Source organism: Typopeltis vanoorti, chromosome 4, assembly GCF_054136105.1.
Source record: "Typopeltis vanoorti isolate ZY-2024b chromosome 4, IOZ_Tvanoo_1.0, whole genome shotgun sequence".
Classification (NCBI taxonomy): Eukaryota; Metazoa; Arthropoda; class Arachnida; order Uropygi; family Thelyphonidae; genus Typopeltis; species Typopeltis vanoorti.
The window spans coordinates 119619907-119639894 of NC_143552.1; the positions used below are offsets into that span (position 1 = coordinate 119619907).

At 35.7% G+C, this 19988-nt stretch overlaps 1 protein-coding gene across 1 annotated transcript in view; it reads left to right on the plus strand.

Moving 5' to 3' along the window:
* The window catches only part of LOC150107642 (zinc finger and BTB domain-containing protein 40-like), a 247421-nt gene that overhangs the window by 167631 nt on the left and 59802 nt on the right, over positions 1-19988 (plus strand). The gene's annotated exons all lie outside the window — the stretch shown is intronic.

Consider the following 19988-nt stretch of genomic DNA (forward strand, 5'->3'; position numbering starts at 1 on the left):
GCCAAACGAAATAGCCTGAGTTCATTGTGAACTGAAATAGGGCTGAGATATTGGGAGAAAATTACCAAAATCTTAAAAAAACATGACTTGACCTCCTGTTACAGACCGTACAGAAAATTGGCATCCCTTATCCGCTCCACTAAAGACCAACCACTTCCCCTAGACCTACCTGGTATATACTAGGTCTCTTGCAGCTGTAAACTGTCTTACTTTGACCAAACAGGCAGGACAGCTAATATCAGAATTTCAGAACACAAGGACTACATCCGGTTTCACAAGTACAGCCACTCTGGTCTTGCAGACCATGCTCTAGATACACATCACAGAATAATACGGCGGAAGAAAGCTACAGTAATACACCGCAGCAAATACAAATTCGAAAGACTATTCATGGAATCAGCCTCAACCCTAAGAAACTCTCCAAACCTCAACAAATTTGGTTGTATGAGACTGCCCCAAATTTGGGAGACTTACATCAGCAGACCTTCAGCCCAACGGCCAAGAACACCTACATAGCCCACTAGGGGGCACCATCAGGACTTTTAAGAGAACAATAGCTTCATCACTTTATTCTCAGTTACTGTATTGTAGTACCTACGTGCACGTGCCTTTTTTTTTTTTTTTTTTTTTTTTGTAAGTTCCTTTTGAAAGTGGAAATGTGACGTTGTCGAAATATCGGAAATATTTATTAAAGTGTAATTTAATTTATATTCTTATCTACGTTGTCAATTCCTTAAGTGATTTAGTAATAAGTACTGAAGAATTAATCAGTTCTGCTGTTTTCAAAATTGTGGATCCAGCCAAACGGGCACCAATAATGTGTCCTTTATGGAACTCCAAAAGGTCCTTTGTTTTGCCACTGTGATCAACATTATTGACAATTACTAACCAGCAGCATTCTTAAATAGTTACCTAGAACATGTGGTGATGCATGTGACCAAATATTTTGCATATATGCTGCATAAGTGATGTTTATATATATATCTATTACTATTATTACTATTATTACGGGCAACTCCAGGGAGTCATTGGACTCATCGAGGGAGGCCCCAAATCATATTCATCACAACTATTTGACATTCATACAGTATCTATCATACCTCGCCTTAAACTCATTCACTGTCACAGCATCCACCACAGACTCAGGGAGCGCATTCCACTCATTCACTACTCTAAAAGTAAAGAACCCAGCTCTAACACCTTTACTAACCACACTTTTGCCCAGTTTCCATGGATGTCCCCTAGTCCTCCCACAACCAGCCCTGTTCTCAAAAATATCTTCTGAATTAATTTTATAGAAACCCTTCAGTAATTTGAATGTCTCAATCATATCTCCCCTCCTCCGCCTATCAACCAATTTTTGCAACCCACAAATCCTCAACCTGTTCTCATACGGTTCATTCCACAGACCTGCTATCATCTTGGTCACTCGCCTCTGGATCCTCTCCACCTCCTCCCCATCAAGAAGAAACCTAGGTGACCAAATCTGAGCACAGTAGTCTAGATGGGGTCTTATCAAGGCTCGATACAGAGGAACAATAACCTGCTTGTCTCTGCTTGTCATCGTATTCTTCAGCAACCAAGTGATTTGATGAGCTGTTTTGGTCACTTTTGCAATGTGTCCCCTAAATTTCAATTCCTTATCTACCAACACTCCTAAATCTCGTGCCTCATCAATTTCCTGGAGCAGGGTTCCACCAATGCAGTAAACTGCCGCCAATCTTTTCACCCCAAAATGCATAACCTTACATTTTGCCACATTAAATTGACATCCATTCTCCTTAGCCCAGACCTCCAATCTATCCAAATCATCCTGCAAAATTTTGACGTCATCTGCATTCACTATTGCCCTACCCAACTTCGCATCATCTGCAAACAAATGAACTGTTCCTCTCAGATCATTTCCTATATCATTTATGAACAAATTAAACAGCAGTGGTCCAAGAACAGATCCTTGTGGCACACCACTAGTCACAGGCCATCTTGTGGACTCTACTCCCGAGTAAACCACTCTCTGATATCTCTCCATCAACCACCCTCCTATCCATCTCACCAACCCTATGTCCATTCCCATATGCTGCAATTTACTGATTAGAATTCCATGTGGAATCCTGTCAAAGGCCTTGGCAAGGGTTTGTCTTTTAGAAACCTTTATCTGCATAAAGGTTTCTAATTCATAAGTGGCTGCTCTGTGTATTTTAAATTTTATTTATTATTTAATAGGATAAACATCACAATTCCTTATTTTTGTGCATTTATTGCTTATTTCTAGGGTTTGACAAAAGGTTTATAGTATTTATTTTTCCTTGATTTAAATATTTTGCCATGCTTAAAGAACAAATTCAGGGCACTTCAGTGAATTTGCATCTTTGACTTACTGATGGCAGACAACTACTGACTGATGTTTTCAGGTTTCAGTTACATAACAGCCAAATGAAATAGATGTAAACAGTTTTCCATGGTATTGTAGTTTACTAAGTATAAAGTAGGCAAGGTGATTTTGAAATTAAATTCTTTTAAAATTTGATTTCTTAGTTACAAAAGTGATGTCTGGTTCCTTACAAACTTCAGTTATGCTGCTGACCAATGGGTTGAGGTAGGACAAAGGTTAGTCCAGCAGCTGTTCTTGGTGTTAAAATAATCAAAAATTTTTCCGCATCAGTATTAGTATTTCCCCTCCACTTTCTTCTGAATTTGTTAAGATATGTAACAGTTTTTTTTTAATGCCAGTTCCACTTATGAAAGGTTAGAAACCTATTGTGTATTTAAGCATCCTGAATGAGCTAAAGGTAAATTCATTTGGGAAGCCTACTCTAACACCAGACATCATCTTCAAGCCAGTAGTAATAAGTAGGTCTATTTTCAACAAATACCTAATCTAACTGGGAAAGAGTACCCACCTTGTAATCTTCTTCGTCAAAACCCAGAAATTCATCTCCAGAGCTAAATAAGAGACACTTGAAACTTCTGAATCTGAATCTTCGTACAACAAATCGTCCTCTGCACCATCCAGTGCATTACTAATGCCACACTTCTTAAATGATTTAACCACCGTCTCAGTTTTCACAGCATCCCATGAAGCTTTGACTCAGTCGCAAACTTGCGAAATGCTAGGCTTCCTGATGGCGTAACCCCAAAATCTGAAGGCTGCATTCGGCAGTCTTCTGGATGCAGTGTTCCACTTCTCCTTCATAAATTCCTGAAATGGTTTATTAGTACAGACATCTGAAGGTTGAAGCTGACTAGTTAGACCTCCTGGAATTACAGCTAACTGAGTTTTAAATTCCTTGAATTTATTTTTAACATCTTCTGTTCTGTGAGAACGAAACTGATCCCATAGCAGCAGGGCAGGCTTCTTCAATAGTCTGCCAGAGCACCTAGACCAAATGTTATCTATCCATAACTGGAATACTAGAATGTATTCCAGTAACTGGAATATATAACTAACATAACTGGAATGCTCTCACACACTGCAAGGTAGCAAGAAAGAAATCGCATAACTTGGAACAGAGAAATTTCCAGAAATGAAAGTAATAAAAAAACACGCGTATAAGATGCACTCTGTTTTTCAGACCTATTTTCAAAAAAAAAAGTGCGTCTTATACGCCGGCAAATATGGTACTTCTTGTTTTTCTCGTTATTCCTCTTCTGCAACACGTTATTCCTCCAGTTCAACCAATTCTTCGTTGGTCAACTCTTCAGGGACACTTCCTATGAGTTGAACTATGTCATCATCGTTCACTTTTAGATTCAGGTTATTTGCTAGGTCCACTATTTCTTCACTCAATTTACAAAGGTATTCATTTTTTTTCAAAACTTCCAAAATCGTGCACAAACCTTTTTAATATCTTTTTCCATATGCCACTCATACTTTGAGAGATCACTTTGTCCAAAGACACAGCAATATTTTTAATAATAGCATAATAAATATTGAATTCTTTGCAGAATTGCATGCGAGTCTGATCATTTTCTTCAGTGGCAGAAATGGTTTGTGAAAAATTTCTCCATAGATAATAAACCTTAAACACTACTAGAACTCTCTGATCCATCTGTTGGATCAGTGAAGTAGTGTTTGGAGGGAGAAACATGACTTTGAACTTGGTGAAGATCACCGATATAAGACGGATGACCTGAAGCATTATCTAGAATTAATAAAATTTTAAATTCTACATTTTCTTTCACACAATAGCTTTCCATTTCACAAGTATAACAGTTGATTAAGGCATCTGCAAACAATTTTTGAGTCATCCACAACTTCTTATATCTCCACTAATGAACTGGAAGAGTATGCTTCCTAATGTTTTTGAAGGTTCGTGGATTCTCACTGTGCCATATCACAATGTTTCAGTTTATATCTAGCCACATCATCCCCTAACAGAATCGTAACATGGTCTTTAAGAGCTTTGAAACCAGGCATAGATTTTACCTTTTTGTGGATGAATTGTCCACTCGGGCACCTTTTTTCCAAAACAAAAAAGGTCTCATCCATATTAAATATTGGCTGTGGCAAATAATTTTATCCAATTTCTCCAGGCAGCCTTCTCATTGGCACTTGCAAGTTCATCATACATTTTCACATTATGCAGTGCAAAATGCTGCTTAAATCTCATGAACAAACCGGAAGAAGCGTTGAATTCATAGTTGTAATTGGGTCCTGCTTTTTCCTTCAACATGTTGAAGACTTAGTGACTTAGCGGTTATGGTTATAGTGCTAAGCGGTATGCGCTTTTGGTTCAGGTCCTCTATGCACGATGCAAGTTGATTTTCCAATGACTGATAGGACCCTGGTCGTTGCTTAGTCACTATCATTGAACTTTCAAATTCGCTTCAAGATCAACTCACCTCTTTTTCTGTGATTCTTTCACTAGGTTTTTTAATTAGGTGTGCAGGGACCATGTTGCATTAAAATATTGCAAAATATTTAATGATAAATACACAAATAACATATTTTTCAAACACAAAATCAACAGAGGAACTATTGAAGCCAAATGCCGACTGCCGAGGGAGGCTGCCGCTGAATGCACTGTTGCCACTGCATTGTTGCTAAATAAAAACCTTTTTACTTGACTCTCCCTTGCATCTTGTTTGGGAAGTATAGTCTAAAATGTTATGTATTCCATTATGGGATCACGGATGTTCAAAAGGACGTAAGTCGAGGGATGACTGTATATCTCTTATTTATCAGGTTTTCTATTAATTGAAGATATGCTACTAGAAAAGCTTTTTAAATTAATACATCTAAGAATACACACAAATTAAATGCTTTTTTTAATTGTATTGTGATGTATACATGTGCATCTGGGTTTATTACAAAATGTTGGAAAATAATTGCAACTTATTTTCTTAATTAACATATTAGAAAAATTCTTCTTTAAGTTTTAAACATAAATCAGTTCCAAACACTTTATGTAATAATCTGTATTTTCCTTTTTCTCGTGGAAAGGCTTAGACGTTGGTTATGCATTTTTTACTAAATAATTTAAGGAAATTACAAAGTCAACTAGGATATACATTAAAATAAATTTTAATATACTTCAATATTTCGGCAATGTCATGTTGCCATTTTCAAGAAACTTAAGAACAAGACACACCAAACAGTAAGTGAGGAAGAAGCAGGAAACTATTATTTCTCCTAAAGTCCTGATGGTGTCCCCTAGCAGGCAATGTTGGTATTCTTGGACGATTGGGCTGAAGGTCTTCTGATGTAGGTTTTGCCTCAATTTTGGGAAACTGAACACTTTCTTGTTTACTGCTAGTTTAGTGTTCTGGCTAATTTCTCTCTTATTTCATATAAATTTATTCACCTGGCTACCCACCATACCAGCTTTGCTTATTCTGTTGTCTATTTCCATATTTAATTTGCTTTCTTCACTAAAAATTATGCCTAAACAGATGAAATATTATACTTATCTATAGGTTCTTCATTGAGAATGAAGCTAAAGTTTTCTGTGTTCCTGCCCATTTTCATAGGTTTGGTCTTTTTATTGCTGATTTTCATGCCAAAATTGTTACAGCTATTATTCAATTTAATATACACTAAATACACTGCATGTATTTAGAAGTACAACATCATCTGTATAAAGTAAAGAGTTAACCTTAATATTTAGAACTCCAGTTCTAAATTTCAGTATAATGTTATCATAATGTAATTCAACTATATAGATTACATTAATAAGAGTGAATTACTGTGCACCATTATTTTACATCTGATTTTACATGAACCCATCTTCCTATATCTCTTTCAATTCTAACTGCTGACTTAAAACTTATTGCTCTGTATAATGTTCCATTCACCCCATATAATTGTAGTATTTAAAAAAAAAACTTTTCTTTGCACACCTTGTCATACCTTTTCCAGATCTGTAAAATTTAAATACAGAGCTCTGATATTTTCACAATTTCTTAACTCTTTTTGGCCTAAACTCAGCTTGTTCCTCTCTTTTGGCAAGGTTTCTTACCCTTTTTGCAAGTATGCTTGCATAAATTTTACCTGGAATACTTAGTATAGAAATTCCTCTGTAATTCTCACATTCACTTTTATTCTCCTTTTTATAGATTGGAACTATGAAAGCTACTCCAATCACCTAGCATTTGACCTTCTGAATTATGTACTGTAGCCACTGCAAATCTTTTACAAACCTTCATGTTTTGAGCATTTCTGGTTGAATATCATCTACTCCATCAGCCTTTTCACATTTCACGCTTTTGATAGTTTTTCCTTCTTCGAGTATTGATATGTTTGCATTCCTTTTGACTATCTTTTATTACTATTACGACTATTCTGTCATTGCTTGTTTCATTTAAGAAGTAATTACTCCAGTCATCTAGAATATTCTTATCTTCCGTTTTCATGTCACTTTTATCATCTTTGCTTCCTTTTACAGTACTCTTTATTCCATGTCTAACCTTTTTTTAATAGCCTCCAGAATACTTTGCCTTCAAGCTAATATTTATCTTCTATATTTTTATCAAAGGCTTCCCATGACTTTTGCTTAGCTCTCTTACATTTAATCTGCTCACTTATTTGCTAGAAACTTTCGGTATGCTTTCTTCTTTTCCAGGTCTGCTTCTTTAACCTTTTGTGTCTACCATGATGTTCTTATTTTTGTATTCTTGAAGACAATTTCACCATATGCCTACCTAGCTGAATCACTGTAGCTTTTCATCAGGGTTTGGAACTGAGACTCCAAGGTTTGTTTCTTGTTTTTTGAACAGTTTCATTTTTATTGAATAATGTTTGTATAGTTTAGTCTACAGTTTACCTTTAAAAGTTGCTCAAATTTAATTCTTTTTTTTTTTAATTTCTTACACATTCATTTGTGATATTCATTTTTATCCTGCTTAAAACTAAGTGTTGATCACTTCTAGTTTCAAATTTTCTGTATACTCTTATATCCTGAACTGACTTACCTTCAGTTGACAATTCTTGATAAAGGTTTTTCATGTTCTTGACAGGATTTGAACTCAGATCTTTCTGGCCAGAGGGCATTCTAGATACCAGCTGAGCTATAGAAGCTCCTGTTTGAACCAGTTGAATTATAATAAAGTTAGTTTAATCCTTTATCCAAGTGTAAGCAAATAAAGTTTGCGCCTGAAAATATCTTCAGGACTGAGGTAAGGTGGTACATCCCTTGGCAACTCGTAGCAAAGGTGGATCAAGCTCTCATCACTCCTTGTCTCAGTATCTCCCATAATGCAAAGCGCATCTCCTTGTGGACATGTATACTGCTATGCATTAAGGGAAGGGAAGATACTGAGACAAGGAGTGATGAGAACTTGATCCACCTTTGCTACGAGTTGCCAAGGGATGTACCACCTTACCTCAGTCCTGAAGATATTTTCAGGAGCAAACTTTGTTTGCTTACACTTGGATAAAGGATTAAACTAAATTTATTATAGTCTAACCAAGTGCAAAATAAACTTCCAACAGTTGAATTATATTGCTGTTATTATTGACAGATCTCCGCATAACTTTGAAGTCAGCATTGGAGATCTCACTCAATATTGTACTTTAAATTGTTGCAGTGCATTTTATTCACCATCTTAAAAAATCTATTCTCACTTCTTTACTCACCACATTTTGTTTGTCTTCGGTTGGAAATACCTGGGTTCACTGAAGTCAGTTTTTTTTGTTCCCTCTTTCTCTATTTACTAGTGTTCTGCTTAAAGACACTTGCAAACCAGCTAATTCAAGCTCACATTTCTCCCAGTCTTTCATTCCTGTTTCAATTCACCATGAATGTGGACCGCTATATTTTGACAAAAAAAAATTTTACAGATTAAAGATATACCAATAGCATCCCCCCCCACACACACAGACTAATTTCATGTAAAATTTTGAAAAGAACATTTTGAAGACAATTCTACATAGCACATTTGGTTATATGATATTGACAAACTAGCACACGTGGAGACAGATAACATCCTAGGATCAACTTTATGTAAGAAAAGAAAACAGCAACTGTCTGCTTTTCCTAAACTGTGAATCCTAGTATTTTTGCAGTCTAGAAGAAAGGTGCACAGAGAAAGAGAGAGAGAAAGAGATGCTTCCATAAGTATTCTTGACAACAATTATGATATAGTAAAAATATTACAAATATTAATTAAACAAATAGAAAGTCATCTGGTCCGATAATATCACATTAGCAAGCCACCTTACTATGCACCACAATACTTTATTTATTTATTTTTTGAGCCAGTGACTATAATCTCTACCAGATCAACAGAATAGCAAGATGATGAATGTTATTTTTGACCACTATATACTAAATAAGATGACAGAAAAATTGGGTTTTAATTGGTTGGAAATTTGATACAACTGTTAACCTACTAGTTTCGCCATGTTAACTGGTGGCTTCTTCTGGGTTAGATAAATATACATATAACAGCTTTTGTTTTAAGCTGTTATATGTATATTTACATATAAACATATATATATATATATATATATATATATTAAAAGAGGACCTGAAAACCAAATCACAACAAGCGACACCAAACTGGACAGAATTGTTTGGACTCTCCCGGGACAGAACAGAAGTGGAAAGAGTTCATTCGGCCTCATCATCATCCACATAGATGATGGAAGAGAGAAGAAGAATGTATATTTATTGTATATGTATTCCTTCTTTCCTTTTTATGCCTGCCACTTTTCTAGACTCCATTTTATACTTCTTACATCTGATCATTCTCCACTATATTTCCTTTATAACAATTTTTTCCATAGTGCTGGAATAATTTTGCTGGTTTGATTTTACTCTTATCTTATTTTTTCACCTATTATCCCACACCCCTATCCACCATACCGACTCTGCTTATTCTGTTGTATATTTCTATATAAAATTTACCATCTTCACTAAAAATTGTGCCTAAATAGCTGAAATATTCCATGCCACATTTGTTACAACAACTCACTTCCTTTCTTTCATAATGTGATCCATACAGACAATGAATAACAGTCAACAGTGTGTACTCTTGGTTTACACATTTTACTCAATCTTCTTGTACCTCCTTTAATTTAACTGCTGACTTACAATTCATATATAGATTATTATATTTGAGACTTTTTAGCTAGATCTACAAATCTTAAATACAGATCCTTATTATATTCACTTAATTTCTCAACTATCTGTGATAAAGTAAATATCTGATTCTAACCTTTATTTGTACTATTCTTCCACAAGTTTCCTTTCTACATTTTTAGGCCACTATAAAAGCTCTTTCCTATAATCCAGAATTTGATCTCTTGAATTATGCAGCATAGCCACTGTTAAACTTATATCTTCATATTTCTGATCAAATATCATATATTTCAGCTGCCTTTCCATATATCAGGTTTCTGATGGCTTTTCTACTTCAAGTATTGATTTGTACTCCTGAGTGCATTCCCCTTGAACATTTTCTGTAGTGCTTTGTCACTCTCTTAATAATGTTTCAAAGTCATTACTCCAGACACTCAGAAAATCTTTATCTTCAGTTTTAATATCACTTTTATCATCCCTGAATACCCTTCCTCCATTTCTAAACTTTATCAAAGCTTTCAGAACATTTTGTCCCTTTCATGATATTTATATCCTATATTTTTACCAGTCTTCTTGGGAGTTTTTTTATATTAAATCACAAAGTCCTACTAAGTGTCATTAATAAAATTCTTTGATATATTTTTTAATTTTACATAATTTTTTATTAAAAATGTTTATTCACTTAATGTAAATTATACTTGCCAAAAAATTACATTATTTTTCAATCGTTTATCCAAGTGTAAGCAAACAAATGTCTGCATGTGAAGTATCTTCACAACTAAGCTACCTGTATATAGAGGCCCTTAATGAATTTTTGCTTATTATGACATATTTCAAAATTATATCTCGAAGTTATTGTATTTATTTATGCTGCAGACATTTTTGTGTACCTAATTACAAGTATGTTGCTAATCATTATTATAATTTCTGGAAAGTGTTGCAACCAAATTTCATAATTGGGTGATTAACTCCCCCCCATCACCACTGCCATTACATCTATAGATGTCCAGCTAAATCTGAATACGATTCTGTAACACCCATTGAATAACATGGATAAGTGCAATTTGGTTTCACTATTTCATCCACCTTGGCCAGCAGGGAGTATAACACCAAGATACTAGGGATATATTAATTTTTTTTATTTACAAGAAATGGGGGACTTTGTCCATTTTGTATTAAATTACATAATTACCTTTTATATATATTAAAGATAATTATAAAATTATAAAAAGTCTATTATATATATTAAAATTACCATTTCAGACATGTAGATAGTGACTACCCTACTCTGACTACAGTAATAGTCATTAATCAACTGTTATTATAATTTTTATTTTATGTAGTTGAGGTAGTGTAGTTGGATGAACAATAAAACATGGATCCATCAACTGGAAAAAAAAGATTATTTCCTATGGCCTGAATGGCAAGAGAAAATTCATTGAGGTTTTACTGTGTTGTGAAAAAGAATAATAATTATGGAAGGATCAATAGTGATGATGACATTCAGATTGCTCTATGACAAGTTGGTGTACATGCTGTAGAAGACAACATTGGATAATAGATTGGTCAGATAAATAACAATTCCATTTAAGATTCACATTTCCTTAATCTCATCCCATAACCAACATTCCAGAATTCTGGTACCTTAATTACATGCCTCCGAACTCTCTCTCTCTCTCTAGTTTCCTTATAACAATAGAAACCAGGTGATCGAGGTCATGTACAGGGATATACAACCACCTCTGTATCTATAGATGCCAATATCCTTCTTACCACTTGCAAACTTTGTTGACCATCATCCACCTGCTAGAGTATGGTTCCACCAATACATAATAGTGCGCAACAGAAATATGCTCTACAGTGTAACACCTTTTAATGAGACATTATGCCCTCTCCATACACATCTGCAGGTATCATTCAGGAAATGTCTGAATGATACCTGCAGATGTGTATGGAGAGGGCATAATGTCTCATTAAAAGGTGTTACACTGTAGAGCATATTTCTGTTGCGCACTATCATGTATTGGTGGAACCATACTCTAGCAGGTAGATGAGATTCTAGATCTGTGGATGATGGTCAACAGAGTTTGCAAGTGGTAAGAAGGATACTGGCATCTATAGATAAAGAGGTGGTTGTATATCCCTGTACAGGACCTTGATCACCTGATTTCTATTGTGATGAGGAAACTAGAGAGAGAGAGAGTTCGGAGGCATGTAATTAAGGCAGTATCAGAATTCTGGAATGTTGGTTATGGGATGAGATTAAGGAAATGTGAATCTTAAATGGAATTGTAATTTACTGAACTTAGTAGATAGGCAAAAAAGGCGATTATGTGATAGAGATGTTTAAGTTGATGTGGAGATTTTAAAGAATTAATGCAGGAAGGATTATACATACATGCATACATAGTGGAGGATAAGAGGGGGGGAGTGGAATGTGATGCAATTCCTGCAAGTTATAAGGCTATGGTGAAGAAGAGAATACAAGTAAATTTTTTACATTAGATATTAGATTAATGGATGCATTCCTGGAGTGCAAAAGAATTTCAGGTTCGTTATGATAGGTATGTAGCTAGGTTGTGTGAGACCTCCCGTGATGAATCTGTTGACTCCATGGAGATTTGTTATTAATAATAATAAGGTTTACCTCAGTACAGTTAAATATCCTGCATTATCTACATTGCTGCCAGATTTTGGTTATGGGCATATGAAAGATTTTGATTTGGAGAAATCAAAAACAAAATCAATAGATATTTTAACATTACATTTACATGTAGTGTAATGTAATGTTAACATAATACTGTAAAAGGAAAGCCTATCATCACCCTTTTACTGAATATTTAGAAATTATGGAATACAAAAAGAAGGCAAAACTAACTGTGATTTTTATGTATAGCGTAAGTCATCTTTCTTGGCAGAACCATGGTCCACAGCTCATTAGTTGAAAAGAACAGTGGTACCAGTCATCAATTTGGCTTGAAGTCTAGAACATTGGTACTCAAAAACTGTAGCCTATAAAACAATACATATATATATTTTTGTGGTTTTGAAATTTGTGCAACTATTCTCATAAATTAATTGGACCAATTCTGTGCAGTTGCATTAAGTGAAAGATGAAATGGCATAGATTTGGAGATGCAAATCACCATAATAACTAATTGTGCTGATCCATTTCCTATGAAAAGACACACTGCTCTTTAAAACTTTTTTTGTTTTTTGTGTGTTGTGTATGTGTGGTAGACTGAAAAGTGCAAATGAAATCAATGATAATAGAATGAAACCATTCTGTTCAAGGTGATGTGCCTTTACATGCTTTTAAAACTTGTATATCTATTCCCAGAGGCCTGCTTGATGGATTTTGTTCATTTTTTTTGTTTTAAACAAAAACTCAAGATTCTGGCAAAATTACATAAATTCTGCCAAAGTTTTTCAGTATCCATAAATCTGATTTTAGAAACAACCAATTCAAGTTCACTTGTTAATATCTTTATGGATATCTTAAGGAGATGCAACATAAATCATATAACAAAAATAATTTAATTACTGTTTCCTGTATTTTTCCAGAGTTAGATTGATATCATCGTGTAGATAAAGATACATGCAAGTAGTCACTAAATAAGTAAGGCGTGATGGAAGTGATGAAACAAAGCAAGGCTTCCAATTCTAAATTGTGCCACCATGTGGGCTTAATTGAGCACTCATGGCCAATTAGGCTGATGGTCCCAGATGTGAGGCAATTATATGCATCCAATTTACTGAGGTTATGATATTTTTTCAAAGATAGGCAGATTTAAGGAATAGTGTTTCATATTTTTGTTTGTTTTGATGAAGCAGTATTCTTTTTTCGGTGGATTCTGTGAGAGGTATCCAATGTATGATCTGCAAGTTATGAGCAGCCATAGTTGTGGTGGTACTGAATATATCTTTGCAGAGATTCTGATATTTGCTGTCCTCCCATTCTGGTGAGGGTAAGGCAGATTACAGCTGTAGGAGAACTGATAAAAGCACCAAACAAATCTAGGGATTTGAACCCAGGTCTTTACAACCAGACTGCATCATCATCATCAGTATCAACTGAGTGATGAAGATTCCTTACAAACCATGTAAAGTGCATAAAATTAATTTTCACTTATATTTATGAATTATTACATGGTGCCTCCACAGAGTCCCAGGACTCATTATGGGAAGCACAAATGTATTTTTGTGTGTGTGTGTGGTGTGTGTGTGTTTCTGGTCAGTGTGCATGCTATAAAAAATATAGACTATTAAATTCAATGTTTAATTGGATTTAATTAAACATGCTTAATTGCCAGATATCAGAGCATTGTTATTGTCCTAACAGAACGCAAAACATCATGGAACTATACACATACACTATGTTACCAAATGTGTCCAGACACCCCATAGCTCTGCGCTCGCCTGATTCAAATACATATCCTTAATGCTATATAAGCATAGGCACGTGACCATTAGCACTGTGGACATTCTTTGCCTCAGGATGAGTGGACAAAAAGAGCTGAGTCCATTAAAATGTGGTATGATAGTCAGAGGCCACAAGTTCAGTCATTCGGTCTGACAGATTCCTGCCACATTGCATGTGCCCAGGTCTACTGTCAGCAAGGTTATCGTGAAGTGGCTTCTGCATGAGCTCTGGAATGTGAGTGACAGGACTATTCTCTGGGAGATGTTTATTCTTGGGTTTCATGATTGTGCTGTGTGATCACACTGCCAATGCCTGGTGTCATCTGGAATGGTGCAAACAACACCTCATTGAGCTATGGATCAATGGAAGAAGGTCCTTTTGAGCAGTGAATTGTGGTACACAATCTGGTGAACAATACTTACAGGAGGATAGTCTGTGGCTGTTTTGGACTTTTTTGCTTTTTTTTTTTTTTTCCTGGTTTGGACTAGGCCCATTAGTTTCTGTATCTGAATCTTTAAACACTGATGCCTACCATGACATTTTGGACATTTCTGTTCTTCCCACACCATCGCAACAGTTTAGAATAGGCCCTTTTCTGTATTAGCACAATAACACGCCTCCTCACAAAGCAAGGGCCCTAGCTCCGTGGTATGAAGACATGAAGGTGGAAGAGCTAAACTGGCCAACCCAAAGCTTCAACCCTATTTGAACATCTTTGAGATGAGCTGGAGCTATGGTTACTTGCCAGATCTCCTTGCCCAACTAACACTTGTCAGCTGTTCGCCATACTACAGGAGGAATGGAAACTAATTCCAGCAGCAGTTTACCAGAACTTATTGGAGCCTATCCTGAAGGATAATGGCTGTAATAGCAGCAAAAGGAGGCCCAATATCCTATTGACATCAACACTGTAGTGATGGGAAATACAAACAGTTGCTGTCCAGACACTTTTAGCAACATAGTGTACATACATACATACATAATTTTTGTTGTTTCCATCTGCCAAAAATGTGATGTACCTCATTTGTCTGTTTTTTTGTTGTTTTTTTTGTCCTTAGTTCCTGAATTAGACAGGTGCTTTTGGAACACAGCAGTAGCATCTAAAAAGAGAGCTGAAGTCATTATTCTCCAGGCAGCCTAGATAGATTACATAAACCTTAGGAATCTAAACACTTTTGGAATATTCTTGTCACCATAGTGTGCAATGCACCAAACCTCTGTAAAGTCTAGTTGTGGTACCATTGGTAACCCTAGATATATCTCCCAACCAACAGGTTTAAACAAATTAAATTAAAGATGCCAAGAAATTATATTCTTATTTAATCCTTCATTAAAGTGAAAGTTTGCACATGAAGTATCTTCATGACTAAGCTATTTGTACCTAGAGGTTAGTAACTTCAACATACAAGTAGCCTATTCGTGATGATATTTTATACAAACTTTGTTTGCTTACACTTGAATAAAGGGTTAAACTAACCAAGAATACAATTTCTTTGCATCTTTAATTTAATTAATACTCAAGTGAAAAAACTCAACAACTAGGTTTTAAAAAATCAGACTGGTGGAAACTATCTAGGAGTGAAAACTAACATAGAATGTAGTCCAGGTGTGTCATCCACACCACTCATTATAAAGGTCAAACCTCAGTGGTACTGGGTGGTGAATGAGTTTCATCACCCAGTGTAATACCATACCCAGTTTTGCATACTGAAAACTTGAAGTAGCCAAAAGAAATATTTGATAGCAAAGAAATGGTTGACTTTTTCCCTAGTCCATAATGTACATTAATCAACACATACACTTCTTTTAGAGGATACATCTTTAAACAATTATTCTGCAGACTGGCTGCTGGAGAGTACTAAACTGAACCTATTGTAATGCTTTAAAGAGAGGCTTCTGGATCAGCTAACAAGTAATCTTGCTGCCAAGTGTGCCTGAAGGAGTTGTTTAGTGGTATGCAAGAGGAGAATTGCCCAGGCCATGATTTGTAGATATTTGGGTAAAATTTTCCTGTGTGTGTGGTGTGTTACACAGAATCCATTACTTTATATTCCTTGTCCCTTCCATTTTCATTTCTACTTAAACAACCATGAAAAATCAAGCAAACAGAAATAGATTATTTGCAGAAAAAAAAAAAGTAAACTTCCCAAAGCTTTTTATATTCATTTTGCAAATGTGCATGATCTTAGTTCCAACCTCGGTGATACTCATTTCCATCTTCATTTTGCAAAACTGCACTCATTTTTCTTAACATCAACTCAACTCTCAGCTTCTTCAAGTACTGCTACTCGTTTCAGTATTCCCAATTACATTAATGCATGTTGATCTGCTATACTCTCAGACAGTTTTTTATCCTCTTTTGCTAAAAAAATCTCTCAACAAAATTCTATTAGATTCATTTGCTGTCTTCGTCATTCTGGACTTTCTGATTTTCTTTCTTTAAATGTTAATTTTCTCCAGTCCAAATTTCCTGCTAGTGATCTTCCATAGAAGTTTTAATGTTATAGTAGGTCCAGCTGACTTTTCTTTATTTTCATTTTCACTAACCCAACAGATAGAGATTTCAAGACATTTGTTATAATTGATCTTACACAACTTGTTCACATGCCACCCAGAATACCACATAACCCTAACTATTTTTCCAAACACTCTAGATATTGTATAATATGGGTATTGTTTCTTTCCTAGGCAGTTCAGTTAGATAGATGGTGCTTTTGGGACACAGCAGTGGAATCTAAGATAGCTGAAGACATTATTCTCCAGACAACCAAGATAGATTAAGGTTCATGCAGAAATCTAAAACGCGGATGAAATGTTCTTGTCACCACAATATGCGATGCACTAAACCTCTGTGAAGTTCAGTTGATCTGTACCAACCAAATCCTTCATCCAACCACCATGTTGGTGGGACCATTGGCCCTAGATGTATCTTCTGGCCAACAGGTTTTAAACAATCAGACTGGAGCTATCTATCTAAAAGTGAAAATTTAGTGCTGATTTCTTCTTCTACAGAGCAGTACTCACATGGCTACCTTCATCCAGATATTGTCTGGCCTGGCATTGTAAGACTGAAATTATTTTAATTATCTCTGTGCCTCATTTTTCATTGGTTGGATTTCCATTTTTAGTCCTTGGTCCCCTGATCTAAACATTTGCACTGAACATATCACTGAAACGATTCTGGTTTGTATAAATATCCTTTGCATTCCACTTTAAATTCTCATCCCTTATCTAAGCTGTGGTTTCCCAACATTGTAACAAGGCTGTACAAGAAAAGAACTGGACTTATTTATGTTGGGTTTCTTTAAAAACTCCACCTTCCTTTTCTGTTTATACTAAACTCAAAATAGTGACAAACAAATTATCAACACATCCAAAACTGAATTTTGAAAGAGCCAAAAGCAGGAAATGCATGATGTCCAAATGCCAGTCATGCCTCTTTCTAGCCTCTTAGCAAAGCTATTGGTTGTACTTTTTCTCCAGTCCTGATTCCACCTCTTTTGCAATTGGATGATCTTTTGTATGTTACCCCCCCCCCCCCAAAAAAAAATCCTGGCTGCTTGCTTTTTCCTCCAATTCTTGTAATGATATTATGGGTAAATGTCCTGCTATTTCAGTGGAGCATTTATATGCCTCCCTTTGATTTCTTTACCAGAAAAGATCAAAAGAATCTTGTCTAGTAGCATTTCTCTGATTGTTTTGAAGACTTATGCTCCAAAGTAGATTCCTGTTCTATGATGTCTTTTTATTCTCCCACCTTCAAGCTTATAAATTAGTCTTTATTCAACCCATTCCTGAGAAGGGCAGCATATCTTTCCCATCAAATTACTGACCAATTTATTTCTCATTTCAGTTCTTTTCAAATAATTGAAGGGACAGAAAAAATCCCATTAATACTCGACTTCTACACTACTTCAAAAACTCTCAACTAATAAATTATCACAAGTATGAATTCTGTCTGCCAACCAACATGAATCTTCTTGCATATATCACCTATCCATGTGAGATTTCCTATATTTTCATAAGAAAATATAAGAAATCTCACTTGTGAAACTCAATCCTGTTCTGTTTCTTGCATATAAAGAACTCTTTTCTTCAAGTCTTGCTTTTGACAACATCCAAATCTCTGGAGAAAATGAGATTTTTCTTCGACTTACTTTAAAGTCCATTCTTTCTTGTCTTAAACATATTACAGATAATGCCACCTCAGCATTTAATAAATTAGATTTTCTTGTTTGCCCAAAGCATTAGTTTACCTCTGAACAGCTGTTGCCTGTATACAAAGAGGGTTCAGAGGAGAGTGACTAGGTTAGTGAGTGAGGTAAAAAATGCTCCCAACATTGATAGATTGAGAGCTTGTGGATTGCAGAGGTTGGTTGATAGATGGAGAAGAGGGGATATGATAGAGACATTTAAATTACTGAAAGGTTTTTATAAGATTGATGCAGGGGAAATGTTTCAGTTGTGTGATAGTGATCGGTAAACAAGATGTCATCCCTGGAAATTAAAGAAAAATGTGGTTAACAAGGGTGTGAGAACGAGATTTTGCCTGGAGGGTGGTGAATGAGTGGAATTCATTGCCAGACTCAGTTGTGAGTTCTTCATCTGTAAATGAATTCAAGAAGAGATATGATAGATATTGTTTTGCTAGTTTGGGTCTACCATAATAATTTGAATGTTGCTACATTTTGTGTGTTGCCCCTAAGAGAAACATAAAAAAAAATCTAAAAATTTCTTTACTCAGTATAGAAGACAGCAATTCTGTTAATTAATAAACATTTCTTACCAATTCATTTACCTTCCCCACCCTCTCTCTCTCTTTCAGTTCTTGCAGCTTGCCGGCCTGGTTGGCCGAGTGGGTAGCATATCCGCTCTCCAGCCAAAAGGCTGCGGGTTCGAATCCCGTCGTGGGTATGGATGATTGTGATTGTCTGTGAAAATAATAGTGGTGATGGTGGAGACAGAGAGTTGCAGAGTAGGTGCCCTCCCTCGATGAGTCTTAGGACTCCCTGGAGGTGTCAAATAATAATAATAATATTGTATGAATATTTTCTTGGTCTCTGTTCATAAGAATTGGTGTTGATAATTTTCCCCACTTTCCTTTAAATTTGTTAAATGGGTACATCTGTTATTCAACACTCCTTCACTATTCAACTCAGAACTCATTGAACACATTTTTCTTTCTCTTCATTCATTCCCTGTACTGTTGCTGTCTTTTGGAAGTCTTTCTGGTGTATTTTCTAAATCTTCACATCCAGTGTTAACAAGTTTCTTCTTGCTTCTCAATGTTTTGCCTATTCATGGTACTAATGTACCATAAGTTGAATAACCTTTGGTGTATGGGATTACCATAAAAATAATAACAATTTTTCAAATATTTGCAGCTTATACAAGGTAGGTTCCAAAGTTTCCAGCATGACATACAAAATTTGTGCTAATTTTAAAACGTCGTGCATGACAGGTAGCACTATCTATGGGGAGCTTAGTGTGCCAGTTTCAACTCTGCCTGCATCATTCAGTTGGAGGCACTCATTTGATTAACACATGGCACGCTAAGTGGCTATGTTAAAAATTGAGTACTACACTGTGATAAAGTTTTTCACCAAAGAAGGGCTTTCTAAACATGCTATCAAACAGTGATTGGATGGTGTTTATGGGGAAGCTTCTTCTTCGTATTCTACCATGAAGGAATGGGCTAAACAGTTTTGCCTAGAAAGAGAGAGAGAGAGAGAGAGAGCATCGAAGATGATCCTTGTGATTGTCAGCCTGTGGAAGTGATGACTGAGGAAAATGTCTCTCTTGTTGATAAGAAACTGCTCAAAGAAATCTCAGCAAGGTTGGGGCTTTCTATAACAATCATCTTTCGCATCATTCATGAGAAGCTTCACATGACGAAGGTCAGTGCAATATGAGTGCTCCGACTTCTCTCTTCAATTCAGAAGGAGCATTGTGTGACCTGTTCCTGCAAGTTTTTAGAGCTTTGCCAAGAGAATCAGAGAGAAGTGTTGGAATCCATTGCCACTGGGGATGAAACCATGGTCCTT